This window comes from Oncorhynchus gorbuscha, linkage group LG12, assembly GCF_021184085.1.
Source record: "Oncorhynchus gorbuscha isolate QuinsamMale2020 ecotype Even-year linkage group LG12, OgorEven_v1.0, whole genome shotgun sequence".
Classification (NCBI taxonomy): Eukaryota; Metazoa; Chordata; class Actinopteri; order Salmoniformes; family Salmonidae; genus Oncorhynchus; species Oncorhynchus gorbuscha.
This window is the reverse complement of record NC_060184.1, coordinates 74,571,166-74,584,437: the sequence shown is the minus strand read 5'-3', so window position 1 is coordinate 74,584,437 and position 13,272 is coordinate 74,571,166.

The following is a 13,272-nucleotide window of genomic DNA, read 5'->3' as shown; positions in this document are numbered from 1 at the left end:
GTTATTGGAGTGGCAATCACAAAGACCTGACCTCAATCCTATAGAAAGTTTGTGGGCAGAACTGAAAAAGCGTGTGTGAGCAAGGAGGCCTACAAACCTGATTCAGTTACACCAGCTCTGTCAGGAGGAATGGGCCAAAATTCACCCAACTTATTGTGGGAAGCTTGTGGAAGGCTACCCAAAACGTTTGACCCAAGTTAAAAAATGTAAAGGCAATGCTACCAAATACTAATTGATAGTATGTAACCTTCTGACCCACTGGGAATGTGATGAAAGAAATAAAAGCTGAAATAAGTCATTATCTCTGATATTATTCTGACATTTCACATTCTTAAAATTAAGTGGTGATCCAAACTGACCTAAAACAGGGAAATTTTACTAGGATTAAATGTCAGGAATTGTGAAAATCTGAGTTTCAATGTATTTGGCTAAGGTGAATATAAACTTCCGACTTCAACTCTAGGTGTAATGTCTGCTATCCCAGGTTAGTGATTGAAGAAAGAAGAACCTGACATTTATAGATGAGGACTCTACCTGTCTGTCTATCTGTATGTCCGTGGTCAGGCTAAAGGCAGTGATTGAATGTTTAAAGATGTGGAGGTTTGATCAGCGCGGTGTGATGGAGTAGGGGGTGCCAGCGTGATGGAGTAGGGCTGCCAGCGTGATGGAGTAGGGCTGCCAGCGTGATGGAGTGGGGCTGCCAGCGTGATGGAGTAGGGCTGCCAGCGTGATGGAGTAGGGCTGCCAGCGTGATGGAGTGGGGCTGCCAGCGTGATGGAGTGGGGCTGCCAGCGTGATGGAGTAGGGCTGCCAGCGTGATGGAGTAGGGCTGCCAGCGTGATGGAGTAGGGCTGCCAGCGTGATGGAGTAGGGCTGCCAGCGTGATGGAGTAGGGCTGCCAGCGTGATGGAGTAGGGCTGCCAGCGTGATGGAGTAGGGCTGCCAGCGTGATGGAGTAGGGCTGCCAGCGTGATGGAGTAGGGCTGCCAGCGTGATGGAGTGGGGCTGCCAGCGTGATGGAGTAGGGCTGCCAGCGTGATGGAGTGGGGCTGCCAGCGTGATGGAGTAGGGCTGCCAGCGTGATGGAGTGGGGCTGCCAGCGTGATGGAGTAGGGCTGCCAGCGTGATGGAGTAGGGCTGCCAGCGTGATGGAGTGGGGCTGCCAGCGTGATGGAGTAGGGCTGCCAGCGTGATGGAGTGGGGCTGCCAGCGTGATGGAGTAGGGCTGCCAGCGTGATGGAGTAGGGCTGCCAGCGTGATGGAGTGGGGCTGCCAGCGTGATGGAGTAGGGCTGCCAGCGTGATGGAGTGGGGCTGCCAGCATGATGGAGTAGGGCTGCCAGCGTGATGGAGTAGGGCTGCCAGCGTGATGGAGTAGGGCTGCCAGCGTGATGGAGTAGGGCTGCCAGCGTGATGGAGTAAGGCTGCCAGTGTGATGGAGTAGGGCTGCCAGCGTGATGGAGTGGGGCTGCCAGCGTGATGGAGTGGGGCTGCCAGCGTGATGGAGTAGGGCTGCCAGCGTGATGGAGTGGGGCTGCCAGCGTGATGGAGTAGGGCTGCCAGCGTGATGGAGTGGGGCTGCCAGCGTGATGGAGTAGGGCTGCCAGCGTGATGGAGTAGGGCTGCCAGCGTGATGGAGTGGGGCTGCCAGCGTGATGGAGTAGGGCTGCCAGCGTGATGGAGTAGGGCTGCCAGCGTGATGGAGTAGGGCTGCCAGCGTGATGGAGTAGGGCTGCCAGCGTGATGGAGTAGGGCTGCCAGCGTGATGGAGTAGGGCTGCCAGTGTGATGGAGTAGGGCTGCCAGCGTGATGGAGTGGGGCTGCCAGCGTGATGGAGTGGGGCTGCAGGCGTGATGGAGTAGGGCTGCCAGCGTGATGGAGTGGGGCTGCCAGCGTTTGTGTGTGTGTTCAAGGTCTTCAATGTAGTGGTATACATTGTTCAGGTTCCGTACCTGTATTCATTGAATTGGTTCAAGTTACTTATGATATGAGGGACACTTCTTAATAATATTTTACTGAAGTGGTATAAATCAGGGGCACACAGAGTGTTTCTTGCTAGTCTTAAACAAATCTAATATCAATGAAACAAAAGTAGACATCTCACAACTCACACAGTAGATTTGATTAAGACGAGCAAGAAACACTCTTTGTGCCCCTGATTTAGACCACTGCATTAAAAGGTTAATAAGAGTTTATATTTATAAAATGTTTGAGTTTGCATCCCAATATTACACATTATATACATCACAGAAGACTGAAATACAACAAAACTGTTTGACGTAAAAATATAAAACAATAGCGTGAGTTCCATCTGGAAATTATGATAAACATCAATAACATTCCACCCATGCGGCCAACGAGGGTCATTGGCTGCAGGAAAGGGTTACAACACTATCCTTTTCCTGTCATCCTCTCAAGGCTTAGTTGTTGTTTGTTGTTGGTGTAGTTGTTTTCTATCTCCTCTCCATGGTTACCTGGTCAGTATTTGTTTCTGCTCAACAGGAAGTGGTGCCACTGGTCTGGCAGTTGCAGTGCTGCTGTATGACTCAAGGTGAGGGGGGAAGCCACTGTCAGAAAATATGTGCCTCCAAACAGGAAAACACATTCAGGCCTGTTTCATTCAGGGGCATCCAGCACTGACACAGGACAGTACACTTAAGTACTCATACAGATCAACTCAGACAGACACACACAGACAGGCAGGCAGACAGACAGACAGACAGACAGACAGACAGACAGACAGACAGACAGACAGACAGACAGACAGACAGACAGACAGACAGACAGACAGACAGACAGACAGACAGACAGACAGACAGACAGACAGACAGACAGACAGACAGACAGACAGACAGACAGACAGACAGACAGACAGACAGACAGACACAGACAGACAGACAGACTAACACAGTCACATAGAGTATGCATGTACGTAGGCAGACAGACACACAGACACACACCTCAACAGGATCCGATCCCTGCCTCTCTGTGATGATGCGATGTGGCCTATTACAGTGTGAGTTGAGTGGCGTGTGGAACACAGAGAGTTGAAAACAGATCCTAGTGTAGCTGACGATCACTCAGGATATCTGTTGCTCCAAACCGATATTCAATCTCATGTGTTGCGCCAAAAATTCACCCGGTAAGAAAAAAAAAAGGCGTGGAAGACATTTTTCAGCTTGTCACCACCTGCCGCGAACAATCTAGAGGTAAGTCTGCCACATACCTGTCTCTGCTTCTCATCCTGGGAGAGGTAAATCAATGAGCAGGCCGACAGATCACTTAATCAAACCGGGCAACCGAGGAATCTTCCCACACTGCACCGCACACCAAGGTGAATCTGTCTCTCCATCTCTCTCTCTCTCTCTCTCTCTCTCTCTCTCTCTCTCTCTCTCTCTCTCTCTCTCTCTCTCTCTCTCTCTCTCTCTCTCTCTTGCTTGATCACTCTCTTTATCTTTATCTTTCTATCTCTCTCTCTCTTTCTCACACTCACACACTCCTCGACTCCCACACCCCGACACCCTCCGCCCCCCCATCTCTCCCCACACACACACACACACACACACACACACACACACACACACACACACACACACACACACACACACACACACACACACACACACACACACACACACACACACACACACACACACACACACACACACACACACACACACACACACACACACACACACACACACACACACACACGCTCCTCGACTCTCCCCCTGTTCTGTCTCTCCCACACACCTGTGTGTCAGCCCATATAGAGGAATGGTAGACTCGGATTGTATTAGTAATCCTGTTGGGTCATACTGCTGGACTCTTCAGGCAGACAGTATGCATATACCTAAAGACTGTCATTACCCTCTACCTCTACTAGCCTATTGTACTCTTAGTCTGTCTGAAAGGGTACCCTATTCCCTATATTTAAAGGTAGTGCACTAAAGGTAGTGCCCTAAATGTAGTGCCCTAAAGGTAGTCCCCTAAAGGTAGTGCCCTAAAGGTAGTGCCCTAAAGGTAGTGCACTAAAGGTAGTGCCCTAAATGTAGTGCCCTAAAGGTAGTGCACTAAAGGTAGTCCCCTAAAGGTAGTGCACTAAAGGTAGTCCCCTAAAGGTAATGCCCTAAAGGTAGTGCCCTAAAGGTAGTGCCCTAAAGGTAGTGCACTAAAGGTAGTGCCCTAAAGGTAGTGCACTAAAGGTAGTGCCCTAAAGGTAGTGCACTAAAGGTAGTAGTCAAAAAAAGAGTTATTTTAACCACGTGTTGAATAGCAGACTAATTCTTTCGACTTCTTCAAGTGTAGCTGTACATTCAACTTAAAGAAGCAACAGTAGCATTTAAAAAGCTCAATGTTCCAAAGTAATCAAATCCCATCACGCTAGTCCCTAAATCTTTGTCAACGCAATGCAATTGTTATAGTATGTTTATTGAAACTTGGGAAAGGTTTTATTTAATCAGCACTAAATGTGGTGGGGAGTTGAGAAAAATACAGTCTTTCTTCACAAAATCATTATTGGAAATCCAATTCGGCCTTTATTCTCTGTGGCTCTCTGTGTTGGTTACATGTGAGTGGTAGATGGGGTGGTTGGAGATAAACCTGCACTGTAGGTGTTTTAGTGTGAGCTTCTGACTGTGTGTGTGTCATTCCTTTTTGAATGTGAGCGATTATTTTGAAGTGAATGTTACATCTACTGTGTGTGCAGCATACATGTGTGTGTAAGAATGTGTGTGTGTGTGTGTGTGTGTGTGTGTGTGTGTGTGTGTGTGTGTGTGTGTGTGTGTGTGTGTGTGTGTGTGTGTGTGTGTGTGTGTGTGTGTGTGTGTGTGTGTGTGTGTGTGTGTGTGTGTGTGTGTGTGTGTGTGTGTGTGTGTGTGTGTGTGTGTGTGCGTGTGTGTGTGCGCGTGCAGTAATTAGAAGAACATGTCACTTGGGCTCTGGTGGATCATATTGGTCATATTGAAATCAAAGTTTACTGGTAGCATACACCGATTAGCAGATGTTTAAGTGTGTGCAGTGAGGAGCTTGTATTTCTAGCTCCAACAGTGCGCCAATAATACCTAGCAATACAAAACAATACAAATAATGAATACATTTCACAATTAATAGTACAGGTATGCCCACAATTAGAAGGCTATGTTAATATTAGTGAATACAACTATTGGAAACACTATCCACATGGAACTGTGTGTGTCGACCCCTGTCCTCATCAGACCCTGGCCTGGCCGCTCATATTTATTAGTGTTGTAGTCGCTGACAGCTAGCACGTCTGGCTGCTGCCCTGGCAGCAGAAGGCTGTGTGATGATTGAACAACAGTCATGGGGCCGTGGTCTTACCACGTCACTCCTCAGATCTTTTTGGGGTGCTGAGTGTTATGCGTGTGGTTAATGGAGAAGCAGAGCAAATTAAACACAGCGATGCGGGGGAACCCAACGCTGGGCCCTCCCGCTGTGTGCGGGAGCTACTGCTACTTAGTGAGAGTGTGCGTGTGTGTGAGGGTGTGTATGTGGCGGGGGGGGGTCTGAGTGTTTTGTGTGTGTGAGAGAGAGAAAGAGGGAGAGATTGCATTTAAATGTGTTGTCACAGTGCCAGTGGGGGCACAGCCAAAGGTTCATATGTAAATCAAGGGCACATTAAACTACAGTGACAGACTTCTTGGCTTGGCAGCTTGGTCTGCTCAGGTGTCAGTTATTTAGTAGCCACCACCACACCCCAGCTTTGGCGACTATTGTGTGTGTGTGTGTGTGTGTGTGTGTGTGTGTGTGTGTGTGTGTGTGTGTGTGTGTGTGTGTGTGTGTGTGTGTGTGTGTGTGTGTGTGTGTGTGTGTGTGTGTGTGTGTGTGTGTGTGTGTGTGTGTGTGTGTGTGTGTGTGTGTGTGTGTGTGTGTGTGTGTGTGTGTGCGTGTGTGTATGTGTGTGTGTGTGTGTGTGTGTGTGTGTGTGTGTGTGTGTGTGCGCGTGCTCACAGGCAGGCCTGTGACTTCAACTGCTAACCGAGCACAAATCTCATCTGGACTTAAATCTAGTAAAAATGACCATATGTTTTGAATTAGCCAATGTTGCAGTGTGGTAGCAGTGGATATGAAAACACTACTAACTCAAAACACCCTAGATAACCATGAAAGTACTGAGGTTAACCAACTAGTTTGAAGATTGGAAACCTGCCCGAAACCTCAATGGTTAAAAGGCCCAAACTACATTGGTATTTGTTATAGTAACTTGCTTCATTGGTTACCTTCACTTTACATGTAAATGGGCCTGATGTTCCCATTCAGTATCCCGCATAACACTTTATATTGATAGTCTCATGTTTTTACATCCATAGATGCTCAAGAACCGACTCATAAATTAGACTAGCGGTTACAAAACGCTTCCTTTTTGTCATCAGACATGGGATAAACGCTTCGTAGACTAATGTGCAGAATACCTTCCAGAACTGCGACGAGAACGGAGGACCCCGATCAGAGACCATGTCAACCGGGAGTCCATGGATTCGGAAGACATGCTGCACCATAAGCTGGGCCGTTTCCTTGGCAGAAGGTAGTTTGGGGAGAGGGATGAAATGGGCGGCCTTGGAGAACCGATCAACTACCGTCAGAATGACAGTGTTGCCATTCGACAGAGGGAGCCCAGTGACAAAGTCCAGGGATATGAGACCAGGGACGATGTGTACCGGTAGTGGCTGAAGGAGGCCAGAAGGAGCTTGCTGGGGAGTCTTGTTCTGAGCACACACAGTGCATGCGGCAACGAAGGCAGAGATGTCAGGGACCATTGTGGGCCACCAAAAACGATGTCGAAGGAAGGTTAGTGTATGACGGGACCCTGGATGACAGGTCAGTCTGGAGGAATGAGCCCATTCCAGGACCCAGGACCAGACTGGTTCAGGGACAAACAACCGGTTAGCCGGGCCCCATTCAGGTCCATGCTGGGAGCGTTGTGCCTCATGAACCAGTTTCTCAATACCCCAATCCACAGTGGCAGCAAGGCATGAGGTAGGGTGAATGGATTCAGAGGTTTAAGGTGTGGCAGAGGAACTGTATAGGCGGGAGACGGCATCAGGCTTGACATTCTTTGACCCTGGGCGGTAAGAAATGGTGAAGTTAAATCTGGTGAACAAGAGGGCCCATCGGGTCTGCCTGGAGTTGAGGTGCTTGGCTGTACAGAGATATTCCAGATATTTATGGTCGGTCCAGACAAGGAATGGCTGTTCTGCTCCTTCCAGCCAGTGCCTCCACTCCTCCAACACCATCTTCACCACCAAGAGTTCTCGATTGCCAACATCGTAGTTCCTATCAGCAGGATTAAGACGATGGGACAGGAAGGCACAGGGAAGAAGCTTCTGGTCCTGGGCAGATCGCTGGGACAGGATGGCCCCCACGCCAACATCCAAAGCATCCACTTCCACCACAAGTTGACGCGAGGGGTCTGGATGGATGAGGATGGGTGCTGTTGTGAACCGATGCTTCAGGTCCACAAAAAGGCCTTTTCAACAGCAGGAGATCATTCAGACTTTCGGGCTCTGGTCTGGATATTTCCCTGTTGGTAACTTTATTGACATACATAACGGTCTCGGTCTAGTCTGGATTTGTAACTTTATTGACACGTTGACGTATGTGAGCTAAAATGTGTATCAACCAGCACCTTCATGGCAGACCTCAAACTATTACTCACTCTCTAGCTGAATGTCAATGTAAAGACCTCCACTTGATAGTCCTGTATTGATCCACCCTGATAGGGATACTACGTTAAAACCAATGGGGTAAATGGAGGGTGGTGTTGATTTTGGTCAGGTGGGGGGGGGGGGGGGGGTGGGGTATATTGAGGGTGGTGTGGGTTTTAGTCAGGGGAGTATGGGGGTTGGGGTATATGGAGGGTGGTGTGGGTTTTAGTCAGGGGAGTATGGTGGTAGACGTGTGTATGTGGGCGGGGGGGTCTAGCAGTAAGGTGCTTCAGACTTCCCTGCTCCTCAGGCCCTCTGGCTCAAACCAGCTGGAACGCTCCAAATTAGTCAAGTGCTAAATTATGCGCACCCCCGCCCCTAACCCCCCCCCCCCTCCCCTCCCCTGCCCACCTCCCCTTTGCTTTAGATATTTAGCTGCAGGTGAAACAGGGAGCCCTTCTGTCTGTGAAGCTTTTGTCCTCCTCATAATTGCGCCACGCCTTGTGGCGTGCTCGAGTTGTATGTGTGTGTGTGTGTGTGTGTGTGTGTGTGTGTGTGTGTGTGTGTGTGTGTGTGTGTGTGTGTGTGTGTGTGTGTGTGTGTGTGTGTGTGTGTGTGTGTGTGTGTGTGTGTGTGTGTGTACTGTGTGTGTGTGTGTGTGTGTGTACTGTGTGTGTGTGTGTACTGTGTGTGTGTGTGTGTGTGTGTGTGTGTGTGTGTGTGTGTGTGTGTGTGTGTGTGTGTGTGTGTGTGTGTGTGTGTGTGTGTGTGTGTGTGTGTGTGTGTGTGTGTGTGTGTACTGTGTGTGTACTGTGTGTGTGTGTGTGTGTGTGTGTGTGTGTGTGTGTGTGTGTGTGTGTGTGTGTGTGTGTGTGTGTGTGTGTGTGTGTGTGTGTGTGTGTGTGTGTGTGTGTGTGTTTGTGTGTGTGTGTACTGTGTGTGTGTGTGTGTGTGTGTGTGTGTGTGTGTGTGTGTGTGTGTGTGTGTGTGTGTGTGTGTGTGTGTGTGTGTGTGTGTGTGTGTGTGTGTGTGTGTGTGTGTGTGTGTGTGTGTACTGTGTGTGTGTGTGTACTGTGTGTGTCTGTGTGTACTGTGTGTGTGTGTGTGTGTGTACTGTGTGTGTGTGTGTGTGTGTGTGTGTGTGTGTGTGTGTGTGTGTGTGTGTGTGTGTGTGTGTGTGTGTGTGTGTGTGTGTGTGTGTGTGTGTGTGTGTGTGTGTGTGTGTGTGTGTGTGTCTGTGTGTGTGTGTGTGTGTGTGTGTGTGTGTGTGTGTGTGTGTGTGTGTGTGTGTGTGTGTGTGTGTGTGTGTGTGTGTGTGTGTGTGTGTGTGTGTGTGTGTGTGTGTGTGTGTGTGTGTGTGTGTGTACTGTGTGTGTCTGTGTGTGTGTGTGTGTGTGTGTGTGTGTTGTGTGTACTGTGTGTGTACTGTGTGTGTCTGTGTGTGTGTGTCTGTGTGTGTGTGTTTGTGTACTGTGTGTGTGTGTGTGTGTGTGTGTGTGTGTGTGTGTGTGTGTGTGTGTGTGTGTGTGTGTGTGTGTGTGTGTGTGTGTGTGTGTGTGTGTGTGTGTGTGTGTGTGTGTGTGTGTTAGTGCAGGAGCGGTCTTTCTTTTCATCTGTTGCCCATGGTGCGACTAGGCAGAACATCCCCTCCAAACCCCCCCATACCTCTCCAGTGGAGTTGTTAGCAGGCGTGTAGTTGACGTTAGCCTCGTCGTAGTTTTCCTTTTTCCATGTTTGAGTCCCGCGGAGGTTTGGGATTTCTCTTCACTCTGGGCCTGGGGGAGGGCCAGTAACTGAGCCACTAGCCCAGGGAGCTGGACCAATTACATTGTTAGGATAAATGTAGCGCTATGCATGGATTGTGGTACTTAACAGCACTGTGCGAAAGAAGGAAACCTTCACCAGGGTATTGTAAATGGAAGGGAATTTAAAAACAGATTTATGGGTCAGTTAAAAATAGTAAGGCAACTTGATTTTTTTCTCCCCACTGTGTTTTGTATTTTTTTTCCAACACCCCTCCCTCCCTTTGGTCTTTCATGAAATGATATATCTCTTAAAAATTTGGAATGTTCCCCCTATGGAACCCCTAAACACAAATTCAGCCGCTCTCGTTTAATAGCCTCCTTGTATCATTTTTTTTATGTCATTCTCCATTCGCCTGACCAACAACGACATTAAATGAAGCCTTAACTAAATCTGAGTTAATGAACTATTCTAACACATATAATGTGATTATTTTAATTAATGGGCCAACATACCTGCTTTCACTCCTGGTTCACTAAATGAACATCTCGCCCAAGCCTAATGTCTTTTTTGACATTAGTGTCTGTCTGTCTTTCTCATTCTGTGTCTGTCTGTCTTTCTCTCTCTCGTCCCTTTGCATTCTGGGAAATAAATCCGGTTTAATATCCGATTGTCTCTCTTTAAATAGACCCATGAGTGTGTATTAGCCTTTTCAACACCCACCTTCTCAATGAGCATTAAGAGAAATCGTGTGATTGCGCTTTCCATTTTGACACCCCAGGTTAGTCCCGTCCGATCGTACCATGGACTTGGATGACAAGCATCATTTCCCAACAGTGTTTGTTCTCCAGCATTGTGATTTCCCCAGCATTGCTTCTGTACTTTCCGTTAAAAAATAAAAATAAAAATACATTTGTTTACTTGTGACAGGGCTAAGTTGTAAATGCAGGCGGTTAGCGGGTTCTCAGTCGGCTTGCATTGAGGTGCGAATCTCCCCCTCTGCCACACTCTAGCCTCCAGCGGTAACACAAACACACATACACACACACACACACACACACACACACACACCCTGCCCACTGTGCCCTGCTAATCCACTGCACCAGCACAATCCACTTTCAGACCAGCGCCACAGCAACACCGCAGAATGGGTCACAAGTTTGGTGCCTTTCCCAAGTCTCTCAATTTGCAACCGTTTTGCAGATGGAGTTTTGTAGTGTCACACGGAGCAGTGCTCTAACACACTCTGTTCAACACAAAGGCGTTTCATCCCCGAGCCAAAACATAGAGCGTAGAGCAAACATTCACCATGCTTTGATTCCTGCTACTTAAGAATATTGCTTAATCCAGTTTTGCTGCAGAATTTCCCGCAAGCTACTAATTATATATGAGTAAATCATTGTCTTAGACCTTGCATGGGGTCTGTAACCTTTAGTAAGATGCAGCCAGTTCAGTGGGTTCCCAGCCTAACATGAGGCTGGCTGTGGGCGACATGGTCATTTAGTTCCACGTTTTAGTTCCCCGGCTGCATCAGAAACTATGGTTATTCTCACTTCCTTCTCATTTGTAGATCACCTGACTAATGACATGGAAATGACTTCAATCAGCTTGTTGCAGCTTAACTTCTTGGTGACTGGGGGCAGTATTGAGTAGCTTGGATGAATAAGGTGTCCAGAGTAAACTGCCTGCTACTCTGTCCAAGATGCTAATATATGCATATTATTAGTAGTATTAGATAGAAAACACTCAGAAGTTTCTAAAACTGTTTTAATGATGTCTGTGAGTATAATAGAACTCACATGGCAGGCGAAAACCTGAGACAAATCCAACCAGGATGTGGGAAATCTGAGGTTTGTAGTTTCATTTAAGTGATTGCCTGTCCAATATGCCGTGTCTATGGGGCCAGATTGCACTTCCCAAGGCTTCCAGCAGATGTCAACAGTCTTTAGAAAGTTGATTGAGGCTTCTATTGTGGAAGGGTGTCGAATAAGCGCTGTTTCAACAAGTGGACAAGGCTGAGGCCAATCAGTTGTTTACTGCGTGGTCACGCGCGCGTGCCGTTCCTTCTTTTTCCTCTGTAATGAATACGCTATTGTCAAGTTGGAATATTATTGAAGATGTATTATAAAAAGACCCTAAGGACTGATTGTAAACATCATTTGACATGTTTCTACAAACTGTAATGGAACTCATTACACTTTTCATCTGGATTTTGCACTCGCGCATTGTGCCTTTGGGATAGTGAACTAAACGCGCGAACCAAACAGAGGTATTTGGACATAAATATGGACATAATCGAACAAAACAAACATTTCTTGTGGAAGTGGGAGTCCTGGGAGTGCATTCCAATGAAGATCAGTAAAGGTAAGTGAAGATTTATAATGCTATTTGTGACTTTTGTTGACTCCACAACTTGGAGGGTAACTGTATGGCTAGCTTTTGTGGCTGAACACTGTTCTCAGATTATTGAATATTGTGCTTTTTTGAAATTTGACAGAGGTTGCATTAAGAACAAGTTCATCTTTAATTCTATGTAAAACATCTATCTTTCATCAAAGTTTATGATGAGTATTTCTGTTATTTGATGTGGCTCTGCAATTTAAAAATTTTTACAAGCCCAATTTTTCAGTTTTTGATTTGTTAAAAAAGTTTGAAATATCCAATAAATGTCGTTCCACTTCATGATTGTGTCCCACTTGTTGTTGATTCTTCACAAAAAAATACAGTTTTATATCTTTATGTTTGAAGTCTGAAATGTGGCAAAAGGTCGCAAAGTTCAAGGGGGCCGAATACTTTCGCAAGGCACTGTAAATGTAGAAATCTATATTATTCAACTATTGCACCCACACTGCCCACGCACGCCAACAAGCGTCTGCGTAGCCAGGCACTAAAATAGAAGTCAGTTCTATTTGTGACGCCGATTGCGCTACAAGTCCTGCCTCTCCCATATCCTCATTGGTTTATAGAAGCAGGTACCACGTGGGTGACTGAAGGCCAAACAAGTTCAGTGGCGGTAATGCACCTAATTTATAAAAGTTGCAAATCACAATATAAAGTCTATAGAAGAAAAGGCCTGACTGTTTTATGTCTGGATTAATTGGCATAGTAGAGGACCTTATGCATTTCAGGTAAAATAACAACTCAGTTTTTATATCCCAGGACAAATTAGCTAGCAACAGCAGCTAGCTAAATATGACATATTAGCTAGCAAGTACACGATACCTAGCTAAATTGCCATAAATGTTTAATGCTTTTTGACCTGTCCCCAAATTAATATAATTGGTTCAGAGTTTGTTTTTATATTTTATACTGGGGGGACAAAATACATGTGTGCACTATGGTGCACAATAGCGCAGCCGACTTGGGTTCAGTGTAAGAGCTTTGCACACATGGATTGTGCAATATTTGCCACATTATTCTTTTAAACATTCTTCAATGATCATTGCTAGTCTGCCAAGTATTGTCATAGATTTTCAAGCTGTTTTTTTTTTAAATAACTAGGCTGCTCAGGAACATTCAATGTCATCTTGCTAAGCAACTCCAGTGTATATTTGGCCTTGTGTTTAGGTTATTGATGAAATGTGAATTTGTCTCCCAGTGTCTGTTGGAAAGCAGACTGATCCAGGTTTTCCTCTAGGATTTTGCCTGTGCTTAGCTCTATTCTGTTTCTTTTTATCTTATTAAAATACAAAACTTTGTAATCCTTGCCAATGACAAGCAAACACATAGCGTGATGCAGCCACCACATGCTTGAAAACATGGAGAGTGGTGCAGTACTCAGTGAGGTGATGTGATGTGTGTTGGATTTACCCCAAACATGCACTGCTTTGTATTCAGGACATAAAGTTAATTTCTTTGCCACATTT